A 16,935-nucleotide genomic window follows, 5' to 3' on the forward strand; every position below is an offset into this window, starting at 1 on the left:
AATCATCTTTATGTATGCGCTTGTTAAGTTCTCCGGTATGTGTTAGTTGAACACCTTTCCTGAGGCGATTTTCATACATCTCTCGCATAGAAATTCAACTTTTGTACTCCGGATGGCTTACAAATCCATTGAGCGAAGTTATGTTTGCTTTTTGTATTTGGAAAATCCTTAGCGTAGGGGCACCGAAGGCTTCCTGCTTTGTTCTGCAATTGAAATCAATACAGTGAAGCAATTTATGCCTTCTGTGTATCTTTGATCAGTTTCATCGTTTTTGTCAACATGAAAATTAGAGGCGTTATTCAGCGACTCCGGATTCGTTTTCTTGTTTGCTATTGCGGAGCTTTTGTCTCACATGACATTGTTAGTGATACTGTTTGTTTTGCTTGGAAAAAAGACAGATTTTACTCCAATAACTGAAACGAAACCACAATGGCTACGTGTAATGCCAATTTGGAGTTATGTAAAATTAAGTAAACATTTGGCAGCAAATAAACTTGGTTGAAATAGCACGACAACTTAGCTTTGTTATTGAGAAAATTCTTTTTCTTGTAAGAATCGTTAATTGAGTTGCCATTTAAAAACTTTAATGAATGAAATTTTCTTTATCTTTAAAGTATGTCTAAAAAAAAGTAAATATATCGATTTTATGTTCTATGCAGTTCTGAAGAACTAAGGCATACAACCAATAAAACCGCAGAATACTAAAAATCAATAACAACTATATAGAATGAAAAAACTACTGACCGATTATACACTTTTTGTTTAACAAGGTGTTAAGCAATCGAAAGGCCAATCAGTGTGAGACTTCAACTCATTAAAATCACCCCGATGTCCGACGAAAAACTCTCTCGGGTACACCGATTCGGTATTTCCTCAAGAGACTGTCCAGAGCACGAAGCTCAAAAGTCAGTTTTTTATCGTCATTTTAATAAACTACATTTTTCAGACTATATATTTGCATTCGTCAATGTTGTATGTTTATCACTGCACCTATTCTTCCAAAAATAAACTGTACAGTGTACACTATCAAACATAGTGTACTGTTTGATATTTTTGTTAAAAAAAACACTACGTAAACCGTACTTAATAGGAATTTAATAAGAATTCCGATATTATTCTAATAAAAATAAGCTAAAACACATTAAAATATTTCAGCGATCACTTAATACTCTTACAGAGTATATTACTTTCGTAAAAACATCACTACAAAAGATCACTATGATCGTGAGGATTAAAATTACAATTTTTTTAAAAACAACAAATGGAACATTAAAAATTTTATATGAGCTTTTTAATAAATATTTGAACATTTCTCTTTTTGAAAGAAAATTCAAGGAGAGAAGTATTTGGGAATATCCTGTAAACATCCTTTAAGCCGAAAATGTTTATCTGTTCATTAGTAGCGAGTAGCGACAAATTCATATATTTCTTAAAATAAAAATCTTTCATTAAATCTCTAAAATCTCAACTTTTGAACTTTAAGCCGGCATTTCCATAGACCCATAGTCTAGACTAGGACAAAAACGGGCTCCGTTGGTAAATTAAAGAAGAGTATTTAGTGTCACACAGTGATATTATTATTACTTTTTATGTTACAAAACAATGAACTTGCTTCAAATTAAACCAAGTACACTGATTTGACAACGTATTTTATTATTTATTTTAAGAAATTATTTCTACCACTCTATATGCCCATATAGTTTACTTCTTGCGATTTCGGGGCTTAAAGCTGTTAATCTTTACATTGACTACTCTAATTGAATACGATTGATTAGTTTCGCGTCATAGGAAAATCGTCATGGTATATCGGACATCGTATAACGCATTATGTACAAATGATTCATGTTTAACTATTCTTCTTAGAGTGGGTTTAAATCGAATATTGAGGAAAAACAATGTTATGAACGAAATATGTGCAAACGTAAGCGAAATTGATTACAAACTGTACAATTCTGTAAAAATTTCACAGTACAGATATATGACGTGGGAACCCTCCATTTTATGAGGGAAAACATGTATTATATGAAGGATATGAAATCGTGTGATATTAAAACGTGTGATATGAAATTGTGTAATATGAAATCGTGTGTTATGAAAACGTGTTATACGAATACAGTGTTATAGGGGGGATTACTGTATCTATATACCATTTATGCCAGAGGGTGCGTTTACTTAATGTTAATGGTTTTCATATAAGCCTGAAGAAAAAGTTTTTTCAAAATAATTGTCTTGACTAAGATCCGTTGATATGCTGATTTCACCATATTCAGTTAATCGGAATAATGCCAAATCAACATATTAAAATTGAGTTTTTGTGAGAGCAGTGAACTGGTATTTTTTCTCATTTAGTTAAATGTCTGCAAATGGCAATCAACTTCATTTAAATGTAATTATTTAGCACCTTCGATGGAAACGTAAAAGACATAAACTATTTACTTTGACTGCAAATTAGTTTAGGAAAATAATCAGAATGGAAGAAAAAGTTTTCCACTTTTCCTCATATTGAGCAATCGTTCAGTCAATGTCCAACGCTTTGTGTTCCTGAGTAAATATTAAACAAAGTTTGTTTGCTGAAATAATGCTGCAGCTGATGATAACTTGACGAATTTCGCTTTGTCTACGGCCAGTGGAGGAAGTGAAGGAAGTGGAGTAGAGCAGTGTATCTCCAGCAAATTGAAATCCAAATAACAACAGCAAACATTTAACTATGCGACGAAGCGAAAAAATAAGAATTAAATTAAATGTCAATCATTCTGCAGAACGCTGCGTTTCTGTTTGACAACATTTAAGGTTAAAGACGCTACTAAGCAAACAATAACTCTTTAAGGCATTTGAACAAAGAAGAAGCAGAACGAATCAAATTGAAATTAAAATTAAATGAAAATATTTATTTAGAAAGAATTCAGGAAAGCAGGTGAAAAATGGGCAAAATAAAAAATCCGCTTAAAAAAAATTATAAAAAAAAATATATATATATATAATTCGAAATATGAACCTGAGACAAGCATTAGGCAATCAAAATTTTTTATTAAAATCTGACATTGGGAAAAAAAATGGGTAAATAAAAAAAAAAATTTATTTCAATAAATGAAGAATTTCACTCTCTCTCTTCTATATTTGCTGAATTATCTTAAATTCTTCGTTTGCTATCTAATCGATTTTTGACTTTTCATTAACTTTTGACCCAAATTGACTGCAATAAGTTCTGGGCAAGGACACAAATAATTACTTTGAACTGAAAGTAAATAAATGAGAAATCTCGTTTGTTATTTGTGATAGAAACTCATAATAGAAATTCAACTCATTTCGATTGCTGCAATAATTACTTACAACCAAAATGAAACGAAAAATGTTTACTTTATGTTTTGGCAAACATTTATAATGACTATTTAAGACAATAATAATAACCTTTTAAATTACAACATTTAGCAAAACTAAGGATAAAATAAAATAAAAATTAGAAGACAATCGCACAATTGAAATTGCTAGCAACGTAAATTACACTTTTGCCAGTGGTGCTGCAACTACAAAATGTCAACAACAACAACAATCACCAACAGCAGCAACAACAACAGCCATGAGTATTGCAAACAATGGTAATGGTGAATACAAACTTTACTACTGCAATATTCGTACTAATGGCAACAACAGCTATAGCAACAATCAACAATAAATGTAGTTGCAACAACAAGTCAAGCCGTGATAAAACAACACCAACACCCACACATACACAACACCAACAACAACAATAATGGCAATGACAACAGCAATAGCAACAATAACCACCACAACAACAACAAAGTCAACAACAACGGTAACGACAACAGCAACGGCAGCAGCAACAACAAGGACAACAACGACAACGACAATATTAGAATTGAAATGAGAATCAAAAACAGAATCACTGGCAGTTGCAATTATAATTTCAATTTCTACATTTTGCAGCAATTGCCACCAAAACAAGCAACATCACATCACATCACATAGTAAAACAACAGCAACAACAACAACTATAGTTGCTGAAGCAAAAACAACGTTTGCTTTACGAAAGTCCTAGCAATTTTCTGTGCTGTGGTTTGGTGCCAACGTTTCAGGATGTCAACGTTTGTGTTCCGAAGAATGCAATATTTTTGGCGGCAAAGAGTTCGAAATTACGACTATGAGCCATGAGTAGGTGTAGTATCAATTTAGCCGGATGCGGATGTGGTGTTAAAAATACATGTTACACAAATAATGTCAGTTTATCCATTAACATATTTGTTCAAGCTTTATCCGACATTGTTTGGCTTCGAAATTGAGCAAACAATTAAAATTGTACTACTACGAATTTTTTTTTACATTTTTTTGGATACAATTTAGCACCATACCTTAAGGATATATACCTATATTATATATATTCATTATTTACAATGAATATATAAGATAAGAACTAAAAGTGTGGACTGATTATTATAGTGAGTATTTACAACGAATACCTAGTAAAAACCTAAATTTGTAAATTGAATTAAAATTCACTATCTGATCTTAAGGAGTACATCTAACGATTATATATAAAAAACTTAAAAGTATATGTGTTGATAATTAGGAATGTTCCTTGTAATCTAAGGAAATTTAAAAAAGATATATAGTACCGTTGAGTTTCTTATAAAAGCCAACGGAGTAAGTAAAACGAGTGTATATTAAGAATTTGAAGGCGTCAGGTGACCATTGGGAGTGCTCTTAATATACCGAGGACACCCATCAAACAGTTCCATGGAGCTTTAGAATTCGCAATATCCTCTAAAAGAGTAGACATAACGAATATAACACAAATAAATGTTGGCTGATCATTGGAAATGTTCTTAATATGTATAGGCGATCTAAAATAGATCCATTGAGGTTTAGAACACATTAACTTTTTAATATCCTTACTTCAATAATAATAATAGTTAATAAATTGTTCTTAGCCAAAGCTTTATCTAATTTTGTTTCCATGTCGGGTGTTATTCTTCAATTATCATCCTCATTATCATTAATTTCGGTATCTCCCATTGGAGCATAGGGCCTCAATAAAGCACTTCCATCTAGTTTTTGATTTCGCCAAAATCTTCAGCTCGTTTCACGTTTTTCCGTACTCCTTGATTTCTTTTTGAAATGGTCTTCTCTATGTGTTTTTCGAAAGATTTTCGATTGAGCTCTTTACAGTTTTTCAATGTTTGATGGAGAAGCATAGCTTCAGAGTTTAACTCCATAGGTCCATATGAGTTTGTATTGTAAAGTTGCACTTTATTAGTGAGATTAAGTTTAGAGTTTTCGTTAACTAGCCAGTTCAGTTCTTGACTTTTACTTGAGTTACTTTTGCTTCTATGTGTTTTTTCCACGTAATCCTTCGGTCGTGGTGTATTCCTAAGTATTTTGTGTCATTGCATTGGTGTATTACTTTTCCATTAACACGAGGGTCCGTGCAGATATCTCATCGTAGATTGAAGGTTAAACGTGTACTTTCCGTTTCGTTGATTTTTATTCTCCAGAGATCAAGACATTTTTTTAATTTTCTGAGGTGTCTTGAACTGATTTTGTGGCTTTGATTGGGAAGTCGCTAAGACTACAGATGACAGTATTGTCCGCAAATGTTGTTGTTATTGTATAGTTACTGGTTGGCATATTTGCTATAAAAATTAGATAGAGTAAGGGGTCCAGTACACTACATTGAGATACAGCGGCCATAATGGGAAATGCATCTGGGACAAAAGAATTTTTTTTTAAATTACATTTTAAAGTACATTTTAAGTTTCCAAAACAATCCTTTGTGCCAAACTTTATCGAAGGTTTGAGTTAAAATTATGTATTTTAGTTCATATTTGTGTATGTATTTAATCATTTAAACATTATTTAATACCTACATACCTATAAACAACTCAAAGCTGATGAAAGATTATCTTAATGAAAATATTGGATTTATCTAGTGATAACAGAGTTCTTGAAAAAATTTTAAATGAAAAAATAAATGTTTCATTGAATACAATCCAGTTTGTATTCATATACCGCCTTAGTAGCTACTAGATAATGAAAATGTTAAGTCTTTGGATAAAGCAACTGATCCACTTCATTTTTTAGTCTTTAATAACATTACATGATCTATTATTTTATGAACGGTTAACCTAGTAAAGTTATTTATTATAAATGAATGACAATATAAATGTAGCATTATTAGTTTTCATCAGAGTTCGTATTTGCGTACCCATGAGCGGATCATTTTGGCTCATTCTGCTCACGGCTCATGAGCCGGCAAAAAACTCTTTTCATACGATGGCTCACGCTCACGGTCACGAGCAAGAGCAGCAATTAAGTTATAAATGGGTTCACGCTCGTAAGCAAGAGTATGAGCTCCGGTTCATGAGATCTCATGCGCCCAATTTAAGATTTGATTATTATTTTTTTTTGTGAAAACATGTCATTAAAAAAGATTTAAAATATTAATAATCTCGAACTATATTGTTTTAATAAAAATAATAATAAGCTAAGTCAATTTCAAATTATATATTTTCACATATCACGTTTATAAAAATAAATAAAGCAAATAAACTAATAAATCGCTTTTTATTAAACAGTTGAGCTCGTAAGCTCTCGGCTCGTGAGACCTCATGAGCAGCTCTTCAATATGAGCAACTTGAAGGCTCACGCTGGTGAGCAGCTCTTCAATATGAGCCAATTTTGGGCTCACGCTCATGAGCCAAATTTGGGCTCACATAAGAATTTGCTCTTGCTCATGAGCCTGAGCTGCTCATGAGTGAGCAAATACGAACCCTAAGTTTCATGATTTCATAAATTCAAATATATTTTTTTTAAATAGATATTTTTGCCATTTCTTTAGATTTAAATAAACAGACATTATATTCTTTGTAATAAAAACATTAAAGATAAACATTCTTTTAATATAAAAGAAAAATTCCAGATTCAATTGTGCGTTTTGTATCTTCAGCAAGTTTTTGTGTACATATTTTAAGCATGGGATTATGTTTGTTTCGTAATTTTTACTCTCCAACCGATATGCGATACTTTATACAACTGATAGTATTCCAACTACTGATTCACTTAAGGCTTACATCGTAAATGCACCATCGACTGTTACGGTTACCTTCCATATTCTGGGACAGAAATGCTGAACTGCACTGCTCGTTTCAGTGCAGCTGGAAGTATGTTGCCAAACGTTTATTGTTCGCAAAGCTCGTCCTTCGATTGTTTTATTTTGTTATCCTTTTTTATGCAATTTGCAATGTGCAACGCGTAATGTCTTTAAGCTTGTTTAGTTGGAGTGCCAATGCAGAAATGTAGAAATGTAGAAGCCGCCAGCATCCACAAGGACTTAACGTGGCATCTTGTGCTTTTGAAAACAATTTTGTAACATTTCAATTGGCTTTTGTGCAATTTATAATTCTCATTCCATTATATTTTTTTTTTTTGTATTAAAAAATATTATTGCATAGGTTTACTATGTGAATATAGCTATTTAAATTTTTGAATTTTTGAATTTATTTAAAATTAATAGAAGTTTACATTTACAACCAGACATCCATTATCATATAAGCTTCACACTGAGAAAACAATTTAGCCAATTTTGTAGATCTCATATCAGCTTTTCAGATCCATATCTTGAGGCAAACAATATCATGTAGTATGCTGTGCGATCATATGGCTATACAATGATCATGTATGATCATGTAGCTATGCGATTTATGTCACACCTTCGTAATTTACAAATAAGTACTATCCTATCACACTGCGAGTTCGAATATAATATCATATAGTAACTTTTACTGTATGGTTAGTCTTTCCACAGTTATTACGCCACGAGTACCTCATATGCGTCAATTTTGTTTGTTGACTTATACACCAAGCTTTACTAAAGGTGGTTTTTTGAAGTTTGAGACTTCAACCCACTTAAAGTGTATCTTACAAATGGATTGAGAAGATCTCAGTCATTAGACTCTGAAAGATTTTTGGTTGCAATTATTTTCTAGTAATCGAGTGCTGAAACATAACAAGCTTATTATTTTAATTTCCAAATGTATCTAAGCTAAAGTTCAAGTTGGTTTTTAAACTTCTGAGTTTTTTAACAGTCACCCAATGGGCAAATAAGCTTAAGTGAACCCTTAGAATGACTGGTATTACCTACCCTAACTTAAACTATACATTAAAGAACATTTGATGCTGAAAACCGTCATGATTTTTGTAGTAAGTCTTCAGTATTCCTACACATTCATCGAATGTTAAATGTCAAACCATAAATTAAATATATGTTGTCTTGGAGGATAGTTTTGTTTAACATTTCTTAATGAAATGTTCCAAGGTTTTAGGACCATAAAATGGATAACCTCTTATATACAAATTTAGTCGTGATAAAAAATTTCTTATATATGACTTTTATTCAATTTGTTAAAATACAATTCAGCTCTAGGACGATGCACCTAGTAGTCCAGTTTCTTATCGTTAACTTTAAAATAAAGTTTAGTGTTGATTCACAAATGAATAAATAAATAAATTCAGCTCTAGATTTTTATTGCAAGACATCTAATATTTTAAAAGTGAAAAAAGTAAGATATATCAAATTTATTATTTTTAATTTTTTAAAATATTTAAAAAAATATATATATATGATAAAGTCGCATAAGTAGTAATAAATTACTTAAGTAGAACTGGATTATATATTGTGAAATATTTATAAATCGTTTTGTGGAGGAAAATCCATATGCTACCTGATTCCACAAATCTTTAATGTATTGAACGCGTGATAACAATGTACGAGTAAACACATTCAATGGCTATTTTGGAAATCATTAGCATCTGTGGTATTTTCACAATATAATGTAATAACTTCTCAATCATGTCGATGTGGCGCTTTTTTTCGGTATTTCCTTGAAACTTTTACTGTGGAATCTGCCCACAAAAAACAAAACGAGATATTTAAATTCAGTTCACTTGTTCTAAAATTGGCATATAAAAATCAAACCCTTACCTAAAATTTAATGGCATAGCAATAGGAAAAGTCTCAACCCCATATCAACATATCAACCATCAAACTCACTGGACCATGTGGTACCACAGGCGCAACTGACAATAAAGTAATAAAGTCACGTTCTTTATATCGACATGGGAAAACATTTGTAAGCCTTTCCCTACAGTTGCCATATAAACAATCTTTCTTCTATTTTGACTAAATATAGTATGTGCTCTGCTATGTGGGTATGTTTGCTTAAGGTGGGTAGGACTTTTAGATTTTGGCACAATATTAGTCCGTCTGTCTGTCTATACGTCTGTATGTCAGTGTCTGTCAGTGACTCTAAAATTTTATGTTTTCTGGTATTTAAGGGATTTTATGATTTATTGATTGCATGTTACACATCTCAATTTGCTTGTATTGTTTAATACACAAAAACAAACCTTAAGCACAAAAGCACACAATAAAATCGTAAAGATTGTCATACAAAATGTTAACAATATTTAGTTTTTCTTGTTTTTTTTATCGCCACAGGACAATAAATTTTGCTTTTCATCCTGTTAAAAATTACTTAAGAATTTTGTTTTCAATGACTGGAAAAATAAATTCGAAATTAGTAATTGTTTCGGATTTTTGGGAAATTCTTCTTTATTTGTTGTTGCTGTTCATTTAAGTCCTCCGAGAATTTTTATCATAATTATAAATAAAAACAAATTCCTAAATTCTAAAAATATAAGTAAATATTTTTAATTTTGATTGTTAATTGGCAATAAATGTTTTATTTGCAACCATGGAGAAGGAAGCTTATTTTTAATTGAATATTGAATTTTTAATAATTGCCTATTGTTTGAGAATGTAATGAAGTGTTCATGAAAATTATTTAAAAATATATATTTCTTAATAATAAATACAAAATAAATAAATCACAAAAGAACTTAAGTATGCAGGAGTGACTTTGCAAAATGTCTTCATTCTACAAATAAGTTGCTCTGAACAGAGATCTTCTTATAAATATTTCTTCTAATGACATGGTGATGACGGAAACTAAGAAAGTAAGTTGTCACTAATAAGATTTTTGCTAAAGGAAAATAAAAATTTCAAAGAATTAAAAATAAATCTAACAAATTATTATTTTACGTTTCACAAACGAATTAATTATAAATATTAAAAAAATATTTATTAAAAACTTAAAAACAAAAAATGAATAGATTGAATATGAATATGATGAGTTTACAATTATGATAAATTATGATTATTTAAAAAAATTATAAAAACAATTAAAAATTTCACAAAATAACATATTATAAATATTTTATTATTTTTATTTTTAATAGTTATATTTCAATACAAAATTAACCTCTACTACTATACAAAATAATGGCATTGCAATTTAATAAAAAAAAAAACCAAAAATAAATAAAAATAAAATTAATTAATTCCATTATTTTACAGCTGGTTTAGGATTTCATTCTAATACAACAATTCAAATGAATTCGTTAATGAACTTTCACAGAAAATGAACAAAAATTCGAATGCGAACATACAAGTCTGACTCTGAGCAACAAATTTGGCAGGGCATGAGTTCAACTCGTAGTACTTGCAGTCTTAATAAAATTATTTACGAATAATTAAACACAAGAAATAATTCCAAGACCACTGGTGCTACACTGACCTTTAGCAATATATGAAACAACTGTATGGTCAAACAAATTTTTTTTCACTTTTTTGTACACCTTCTTGAGGACTTTTATATGAATCTTTTTGTGCACTTTCTTGTGAACCTTTTTGTGTACCTTTTTGTGCACTTTCTTGTATATTTTTTACTGCTGTTTTCTGTGGACCTATTTGTGCACTTTCTTGTGCACCTTTTTGTGTACCTTTTTGTGCACTCTCTTGTGCACCTTTTTGTGTATATTTTTGTGCACTTTCTTGTGTATTTTTTACTGCAGATTCCTGTGCACCTTTTAGTGCACCTTTTTGTGCACTTTTTCGTGTATCTCTTAATGCAGTTTCCTATGCACCTTTTTGTGTACTTTTTGTGTGTTTTGTGTACCTTTTAGTGCACATGTATTACCCCTCTTTCTGTTTTATGGTAGAAAATCTAAGTTTCAATCTTCATAAAAAGTAATTATTTTAAATGAAAATTATTTTCTTTTCAGTGCATAATTTACTACTCCAAATAAAAGCTAGAAGTTTTGTTTGAATAGAAATGTTTTAAAAAAAGATTTATCTCAATACTGAGAAGAAAAAAAATCTGTTATCAATTAAATTAAAAGTTATTTTTGATTTTGGTTTCAATTGATTTACTTAAACTTTTTACTTCGAACTTTTTCTGTAGAAAATTTAGCGAACATTTTCAATAGAAACAAAAAATAAAAACAAAAATAAAAATAAAAGCTGAGACTGAGACTGAAATACAAAATAACGTAGTAAAGTTGAAAAGTTGTGAAGTTGAGAAATAAATAAAAATTGTAAAAGATGTTGATGTAATACAACAAACAATATTGCAGCAAACTTTTGATTGCCAATAAGGATTTACAGGTGATAATGCAACATAATCTCCACAGACAACCGACAACCGACAACCAGAGAAAGAAGTGCAAAAGCTAAATCAGCACCAGATGCTGTACACGTCCAATCGGATTTTTACTTTTATGTCTTGAGCACTTTTTGTTGCCGCATAAACTGGGAAACTTTTTAAACAACAGCGAATTGAATGGCTTCGATGTGGCAGTTAAGTCTGTGCAACTGCCAAAGTATCTGGACGTTTAGTATGCCAATGTGTAGCCGTTTTTATGAATGCGAACAACTTCAGCTGCGCTCATTGTATTAACACCTACAACTTCAGTTGCAATCCTCTTACCAGGCACGCCACAAATGTTTAAACAAAGTTTTGCTTTCTTTCGTTGCAAGTCATTATTATTATTTCTCTCCTGATCATAATGAGCATTAACAGCCCCTCGCATGAATACTAGCTGCAGTATGCATGCCAGCATAGCTGTACTAAAAGCAGCACCACAAAAATAACGTGCACTGTACAACAATATTTCAGCTGCTTTGCATAAGCACAGTTGGGACGGCAGGGGAAACTGAAAACTGAAAACCTGAAAACTTGTAAAAGCTATGGTGCAATTTTGCATTATAAACACAGCACAAGTCCACTAATATTGGTTTGTAGCAGCGCAGCAGTAGCAACACGAAAAATAGCAAAAGTTTGAAAGCAGCGCTGCACACTTCATCAAGCACTTTACTTCAACAGTTAGCAGCGGCGTTTGAACAGCAGAAAGCAGCACAAAAATTTCGCAAACCACTGCTGCCATTTTTCATTACAAGCATCAACAACCAGTAGCCAACCCCACGAATTTGTTGGGTTTGCTGCCGCACCAAAAGCAGCAAAAGTTTGAGAAGCTGCGCTGCCATTTTTCATGCCCATTCGCGCATTTATTTTTATCTGATTAAAGTGTTAACGTTGAACTTTCCGAGAGTGTGTGGGTGCGTGCATGTGTGCGTGAATGGGTTTAGTTGCTTTGTGGCGCACTTTACCTTTTTGCTTTGGGCAAACGGCGGCAGCAACGCCCCGCTGCCGTTTTTATTATTGAATTTATTTAGTTTTGCACAAAGTTGTGTGCAGATTGCAGCTGTGCTATGTGCTGTGTGCCGCTGCTTGCCATTCCTTGCTTGTCTATTATTAGTTGCATACAAATATCGCATAATATAAACACTTTTTGTATCTGCACACCGCCTAGCGACGTAGAGGCACGCAATGCAAGACATCGTATCTCTGGACTATGTTCCCGCTAAGCGGCAAAAGTTAAAGGACTGTAGCGCAGCACCACCGCACATAGTTTCACCAAAGTCCTGGAAATTCAGCGTAAATACATCGCAATAAAGTGGAAAAAAACATTTGCGAAATACTTGCATTTTTCTTATATTTCTTCCGCTTGGGTTCGAGCACAAAAGTTTCCAAGTTTTTTTTTGTTGTTTTTTTTTTTTGGATTTCATTCATTTTTCTTAGTTTACTTCTATTTATGTATTTTTATTTATCGTATAAATAAATATTTCTTTTACTTGGAAATTTAATTTTCAGGTGAATAACTTTAGAAAATTAAATTTTGTGTGTGAGCGGAAAACTAAGCAAATTAGTATATATTCGTACATCGTATATTTTCTTGCATTTCATAAATTCTAACTTACTCGTATTAAAAGTTGTAAGCAAAGTTATCATAAAGAGACAAAATAATAAATAAACAATTTTTATAAACAAAATATAACTATTGATATATTATGTTACAACAATAGTTGTATGTAGCCAATCTGACGTGCAGCAGAAACCAACGAGTCTCTAACGAAAGTCTCTAATTTTTACGCCAAACAACAACACTACTCTCTTATTATGACATACTAGTTATAGAATGTATGATTATTTAAGTAGGTGAGTCGGAGTTATTGTCTGTGGAACGCTGTAGTACCACAGAATAAGCGTTTGTATGTACATGCGCAGACAATAGCAGTCAGCGTACGAGCAACACTGAAAGCACGACTCTAACATTAGGTAAGGATAAACCAACCTGTCAATTATAAAAATCACTATAAACAGTGCAGCACGACAGGTCGATGAGAAAAACGATCCCTTATTTAAGAGACTGCAAAAAAAAATATATTTAAATCATAAATGGTCTATTGTAAACCTTTACTAGAAATCTTAACGAATATTCCAAACTCTATTCCTTTAACGAACCAGTTATAAAGTTAAATTATTTAGAAGGCAGGTTGGATTGGCGGCCTTAAGCTCAAATAATGATCTATGTAAAGTTGTAGTTTCACAGGATTAGCATTTGTATGCACATGCACATATTAGCTGTCAGTGTGCGAGCACGACTCTTCTAGGATAAAATAGGTAAGGATAAATCAACCTAACAATTCAAAAAAATTCTATAAATCAATCAGAACGACAACTCTGTTAGGTAAATGAGAAAAGGAGTCGCTTATTTAAGAGTCTGCAAGAAAAAATATATTAAAGTCAGAAGCGGTCTATTATGAATCTTAATATGAACCTAATCTTAATCCATATTCCATCTGCCAAAAGCTGTCTGTTAACAAAAATTCAAAATTAAAATAGTTATTAGATTAAACATAATTAAGTTTCATAAATTTGAAAATTATGGCAAAAAAATTATATATTGAGTTTTATGTACATATGTAAGATTTGTTAATTGTGAAAACATAATGATTAACAGATCAGCAATTTGTCAGCAAGAGACTTGATGTTGACTTGATTGATTGACCGAATACACCTAATATAAATTTATAAATAAAGTCGTAGTGTCGGTAAAGTAAGTAATAGAAGTAGATATAGAGATTTATAAAATAAAGATATATAAAACATAGATATATATAATATAAATATATAAAGTAAACAGACCTAGACTTCCATTTGGAGCGCTCCCGAATGCTATTTCTGGTCCACAACATTTTCAGTAACTCACAATTAAACAACAATTCGAAGCAAATGCAGTTAAAAAATTGAATACTACATACATTATTAATAAAATTGATTTGAAAAACCCATACTTTGGAATCTATTATTGTTATTGTTTAATTTTAGTTATGTTTGTTATATTATTAAATTCACCAAATCAAGGATATATCGGCTTTTGACAGAAATGTGCGTTACTCAGATTACTGGCGACTATTCTTTTAAAGCTGTCAAGGATTTTATAATTCAATTAATTATAATATATAATTTATAATTTAATAAGTCAAAATTCAAATTAACAAATCGTTTCTTAAATTAAAAAAAAGTTTTTCATTTCAAGAATAAAAGATCAAGATCAAGTTATTTAACTTGAAATTTTGTTTATTAATGTATACACCTGCTAACTAGATTAGGATATTACATTACCTATAGCAACCAATTTAGGCCTGCTGACCAAGTATGTCTGCATATTCCATCCTATACCTAATTGTATTGAACAGGAAGATTAATAATAGTTTGAATTATTTAAGTGCTGTGTTAAGATCCTTCAGATATTCCAAATGTATTCCTAAGGCATTTTGTCTTATCGTTTGGAAATTGCGTGCGATATTGCCGTGAATTCAGGTAGGAGCAAAGTTACTTATGGGATGCGTGAAACAACAGCGATTCAAAACTCTCTGAGGTTGTGACTAAGATCCAGTACCAATTTTTTTTCTCTTTACAGTTCTAAACTTATCGCCTGGTTAGACTTTGTATAATTTAGATATTATATTGCGGTATAAATTAACACTATGGTATGTTGCCTTTCAACTAACAAATTTCACATGGTCCTAAAATTAACCATTGGCGGGATAGGAACGATTTTTGCTTGAGTATGTCAAGTGTCTCATCAAAAAATTTTTATTTATCCAGTAATCACGCAGTCAGAGTTATTCTTATCGATGATTGCTATAATTATCCTTTAAAGGTTACTCACTTAATGTTGTTAAGTTGTTTAGTTTCAATTTGCACGTCAATTTGCTAATTTGCATTAATTTTACTTCGATCCGCTTGCTTCTCAAATTATTTTTAAGTCACTATTTTTATTCTAGCAGATTGTACATAGATGATATTGGATAAAACTATTTTGTTACCGTTTGCAGAACTGGTAGGCATCTTTGAATGGTAGAATTGGTAAGCAACTTTGTCACAGTCTGACAGGTTCAAGTTAGTTGCAATTTGTTAGACATTTTTGATCTGATCCTCTATATTTGAGAGGATCCTCTATATTTACAAGTCTGAGTTGTAACAGGAAATCGGAAAGTATCTGGAGCTCTTCGTTTGAAGACACAATAATATAGTGAGATTTATCTCATGAGTTTGAATCGCATAATTCTTGCTATTATGGTTTTCAGACGTAGACATAGGATCCATGAGACTTAGCTAATGTCATTAAGTTTCGCCTTGACAGTATTGCTTCGGGAGGCATATCTTGTTGTATAAACTAAAGTTAAGAAAAATTTGAATTGAATCAAATAAATTCTTAAGAGGGATTGTGAAAATTTATTAATATAACACTTTGTCTTGGATAAGTTTCAGTTTTATTCATCAATATATTTTTTTTTACTAACACACTATTCAATAATGGAAACTTTAAAAATAAACCAGCTTTTCGGTGATCATTTCATTATTCAAACCAAATTTATTTTTGGAAGCATCCTTTTGAGCTTAGCGAATAGTCGCTTGATCTGACAGATGTGTAGAATATGTGAAGCAAATGAGGTGAAACATCACTGCTTTTTCATCATTTGGGTGCATTCTTAGTCGATTTTATTTCTTAAATTTAACAGTAATGCTATTGGCTGTTGATTGTATTTCGGTGTTTTCTGTGGCCAAGGTGTCAAGACCGTCGATGAATATTATACCATGCATATTCCGGAATGTAGATACCATCAAGTTTTCAGCCGATGACTGCATATTTTGTATTTAAGGTTGGCTATAGTTGATTGCTGCGTACTTAGTTCTTTACCGAACTAGCTTGACATAAAGGAGTCTTTATAAATGCGCCTATACATTTCAAAAAAAGAACTTAAAATTAATTATTCATTAATGCTTTCACTGACAATAAATAAGCACAACACTCTCTTTTAAACATCCTTTTCTAGTTCATATAAAATAGATATATCCCACATGTTCTTTTAATATCTTGAAACATCACTTTGATAATTTTAATGTCTTGTTTTGCTATATTTTTACGCAATTTCATTAATTTTTTTTTTTTATATTCAAAAGGATTTGAATAATATTTTATGCATATATTTATGCAATTTCTTTTTAAATTTTTTTTTAATTCAAACGAATTTGAATAGGTTTTCCATGCTTTTTGAAATCATTTTAATTTTTTTTTTTGCATTCAAAATAATTTGAATAATTTTCTTTCACTTTTTTAAGGGAACTTTATATTTTGATTTAACATCAAAATATCTTATATCTATAATTTAAT

This window comes from Teleopsis dalmanni, chromosome 2 (genome assembly GCF_002237135.1).
Source record: "Teleopsis dalmanni isolate 2A chromosome 2, ASM223713v2, whole genome shotgun sequence".
NCBI classification, from domain to species: Eukaryota; Metazoa; Arthropoda; class Insecta; order Diptera; family Diopsidae; genus Teleopsis; species Teleopsis dalmanni.